Source organism: Poecilia mexicana, unplaced genomic scaffold (genome assembly GCF_051168715.1).
Source record: "Poecilia mexicana isolate PSO_F unplaced genomic scaffold, ASM5116871v1 scaffold_23, whole genome shotgun sequence".
Classification (NCBI taxonomy): domain Eukaryota; kingdom Metazoa; phylum Chordata; class Actinopteri; order Cyprinodontiformes; family Poeciliidae; genus Poecilia; species Poecilia mexicana.
In genome coordinates, this window is record NW_028263392.1 from 12,711,969 (window position 1) to 12,716,813 (window position 4,845).

Here is a 4,845-nt window from a genome sequence, read left to right on the forward strand (position 1 = left end):
TCTCGTCCTCCACCATACAAGTCCCGCAACATGTTGCAGCCATCAGCCACATCTGGCAGGCTGCGGAGTTTTTTTTAAGCATCAGGGTCACTAAATCACCAGTGACCTAAAGAGATTTTCCTCTCAGTCATTCCTGTTGACATGGATCCGTAACCCCTACTAGAACATCTCCCCCCCACCCCCATTTGCATCTTTGTACATTTTACTGATGGAAAGGAAGACACAATCACTGCTTGTAGAACCTCAAATGCTAATAACTTCGTTCCTCTAAAATGACATTTCAATCAGGTTGAAATTCATATTTTCACTGGACCACAACTGATTCTTTCCTTTTCAGGCTTTCTACCAATCAATGAATCAATCAGGTTTGATTGTTTACCACATTCAAGCAGTTCAAACAAACACAAAAAGACATAATAAATTATACAGTAAACACTTTTGAAAACTAGTAAACATTGCTTTTTGTTAAAAATCATCAATATACATCAAATACGTTGGTCAATGTTACAATTATTGTGGCTCAAAAGCAACTCTAAACAGGTGGGTCTTTATCCTTGATTTAAAGGAACTCAGTGTTTCAGCTGTTTTTGTGGTTTATTCCAGATTTGAGGTGAATAGAAGCTGAATGCTGCTTCTGTCAAGACCATTTTAATTCTAGAATACTTTGGTATTGTTTAACAGACGATTTTCATAGGGATGACCAGACAAGGACAGTAAACAGTGATGCACAACTAAACATAAAATAAAAGTAATTATATAATTTTATTTATTTATTTTGTTTGACATTTGTGTCTTCACTGAAGAAAAATTACTCTGCATGGCTTTCTATGACATAAATAGGATTCTCAGGGGGCTAGCATTTTTTGAGAGGTCCACACCCCCCAGGAATCCCCCCTTGGGATGCGCCACTGCTAAATGACCATAAAAACTCTGCAAAACAAGCCCTACATTTCTACTTTAGTCTTTTCTGTCCCAAGACTTTATAATAAAATGCTGCCCTTCATCTTAACATAACTTCTGTTTATCTTGCTACAATATTCTCTTTTGTCTCAAGTGTTTTGGCAACATGCTGAGCCCTGTTGACGGACCTTGTATGCATAAAAAGGTTTTCTTTTAACGTTATTATGGATATAAAGCTTGACAAACTTGGTTTATTTATTCTTCAAATTCATTTTTTTTTATCAAAAAGATATTTTTCCTGACATTTATTGCTTTACAAGTTCTGCTACGCTCCTCCTGACGGTTGGTGGTTACCATAGCAACCGGTAGCTGACAGCTCCTCCCCCTTTCTTTCTTGTTGCCGTCTATAACTGTGTTTTTTAGACAAATTTAGTTATATACAGAGTGTCATGAGTGATTTTACCGTGTTCTGTACATGTTTTTAAACGTTACCAGTAAAAAAAAAAAAAAAAAAAAAACATTGTTTAATTTTACAACTTTTTACAACTATTGGACGTGGCTCAATTTCAAACAAAGAGTTTTATTTTCGAAGTGTTTCCCGTCTGAAATGCATCGAATTTCCAGGGAATTTCCGGAACAAATAAACTCTGATGTGCACAAGTTATCCATCACTTCTGCTGCCAGACTGAGAGATTAAACAAAGCATGAAGCATCTGTTTCGAGAGGTTTGTTTGCTGGTCAGGATGCCATCATGTCTGTGCTAAATTCAGTCCTGACATTCGGGCCAAACACTCGTCTGTCCATCAGCTGCTGAATCTGTGTTTAGCCTGCACAGCGCGAACTCCCCCGATGTCCATACCGCAGAGCTTGGATTCAAAACCTGCTGTATTCCTCTTGAAAATAATGAAATTAGATAATAACTGTCGGAAAGAGGGAAGATAATATTTTTGAGGATCCAAATGTACAAATAATGCCATGTTTGTGGAAGATCTTCTGATATTTAACTTGTAGAAGCGGAAATGTATGAATTCTCTACTAAAGGGTGGAGAAATAAGTCAGGAAATGATTGGAGATTTAATAGAAGATCAAATTATGGTGGACGAAGACGTTGCATCTGGTAAAGAGTTTCTGGTTCGGTTTCTGTCTAAATCAAAAACTGGAATAAAGGTTTGAGGTTTCAAAAGCCACACATTTGAGGTAAAGTTAAACAATTTAGAGGCTTTCCTCTTCCATTATTAATCCATGAACTTTGAATGATCCACCAGGACCACATGAGCAAAACAACAAAAACCAAAAGCATAATGCTGCCACCGCCATACTTGACAGCTCAGTGTTTTCAAATTTGAAAATGTCTTTCTGTTGTTTTCAACTTCTGTTTGATCAATATCAAAAAGATAATATTAATTTTTCTTAAAGCACAGCTATGGAAATCTAACCAGAATATTTGATTATTGGGATACAATAAAAGCTGCAGGTTTAATATCATAAAGCTCATCAATCAATGTTAATCCTGGATTTAGTTAATCAGATTAAACCTAAACTTGGTAGATATTCTTGCTGAATTGTTTTCTGCACAATTTCTGTTTATTTTGCTATAAAACTTTTACTAAAGCAACATAAACTGTACATTTCAACTTGACATTTTAAAATATTAGCTTTTCTTAGTTGTTCCAAAATGGGAAAGCATTAAAAACCACGACACCACCGCCGTGTCCAACAGTTAGGAACTCTACATTTTACTTTCATTGCATTTTTAACATCAAAACAATACATCTTGTGCTTTATATCTATGTTATTACACATCAACTCCATCACTGCATTAAACAAAAGTAAAAGAAAGAATAATTTTCTATAGATTATTGCTATTCAGATTTGATCATACACCACTGGATGGTGATGGGATCTATAATTAACAACTTGCCTTTTCTGTAACTTTAACTGTTTCATTGCATGTTTTGTTCCCAGTTATTTTTATCAGCCTCATGGCAGCAGGCTGCATTCAAACAAAGCTCTGCCGCTGCAGCTCATTGTTCACTGTGTTACTATGTGAAGGAATTGTTTGTGAAGCTTTGGGACTTCGTATTATCCTGGGACTCTCTTAGCAATTCACACGTCTCATTATGAAACTGTTGACCTATTTTGGGAAAATAAAAGCTCCACTATCTGCCAGCCTGCAAACCAAGAAACTCAGGCCTGTCTAACGAAGTTTGTGCCTAATTTAATTCAAAACCAGGAGAAAAATGCTGTGAGGTGGCAGCAAATAAACTGAATTATAGTTATATAAAGTGTACAGGCTAAAAAATAATGCTAAAATGTGTTGCAATCCATTAGCTCTAGGCTGAATTATCCTAAAAGTTAAAGAAAAAGGATGCCGAAAAAGTTCTAACTTGCTTCTTAAAAATAATTTATCTAAATTTAATTTTTTGGAGCCGTCTTAATGTCATTTTCAGAGTCTGAGTCAGAGGGAGCTGCTTAAAAACGTCCACAGCTGATTGTAGAGAAACGTTTCAAGTCAGATTTTGCATTATGAACAAATAAATAAATAAACTTTCTCCCCCATAACAACCACTTCAAGCCACTTTATGCAACAATACACAACAAATCAGTAGATATCTTGATGCAAAGTGTTGCCCAAGGGCACATTGACATGCAGCAAGGGAGGAAGGTGAAATAAAACCCCAAATCTCAAGAATAAGTAGAATCATTACAGAAACAATTTTTGCATTTGCTAAGTAATTACAAAGTGCGGTTTTCAAACGATGGATGTTAAAACTGTCACTATGTCATGTCAGATTAATATTAGACAGATAATCTATGAAAAGATCCATCTTCTCTCCTTCCTCCCTGAGCTACTATTGCAAGTCTGAGTAAGTTAACTGCTCCCGGTCAAAAACAACCAATCAGAGAAGGAGAAATGGCTCTGGCTATTAATCATTTTGTGCAGTCACTGTTAAATGTGCTAATGTAAAAACTCTGAAGAAGGGGAATATTTCAATAACAGAGTCACAGACATGTTTCTTCTGCTCCAGCGTGTATTGTCGTAGTTAGCTTACGCACCTACACAACAACGATCTCAAATTGAAACAGTATGGTATATAACAAGTGAGTGTGTAAATGTAGTCAGAAACGCACCACAGGCTTCCAACACGTAATAAACCAACTTACACCCGTACAGGTGTGTTTATATAAAAACTCGTACCTAAAGAAAGGGAATATTTCAATAAAATAACAGACACGTTTCTTCTGCTCCAGCGTGTATCTGAAGAGGAAGTTCGGGCGCCAGCGCTAGACTCCCCCTGCTGGTTGCATCCTTCCATTACATCAACTAAATCAAAACCGGAAAATAATTCTCCCAAACTGCTGGCAAACATACCAAATGTAAATAATAACATTAAAGTTTGTTATGCATACAATATATAGATAAGACCAAAAATAGTAAATATACCTCAGACTTATAGTGAATGTAAATGAACACATTTCAATCCATCACACTATTGGTGGAGAAATTATATACTGTTCAGGAAAAACCGATTATCTGCTGTCATCTGTGGCTATGCTAACTAGCCTTAGCATTTTTGGCATGCTAGCTATGATGTACAAGCTGTAGCTTAGAAGAGAGCAAGATGAGGATGATTGACTGCGCTAAGACCATCTTCCTGGTTATGACTGGTTGTTTCTGGTGTATTTACAGGAAACTTTACTTTTTCGCAGATTATCTGTCACAAAAAAAAACAAACATTATTTATAAAAGCTACAAAGCTACTTGGAGCTTTAGCTTATTGGTAGAGAGTAGAATTTATTACAGCAAGTCGTTCAGATCCTGACACACCAGAGCAGCAGCAGACCATCGCAAAATCACCACCATGTTTTGGTTCCTACAAAATAAAATCACCTCAAAGAGCAGTCGGAGCTTTTGAAAAAACAAACTCTCAATCACAATCAACA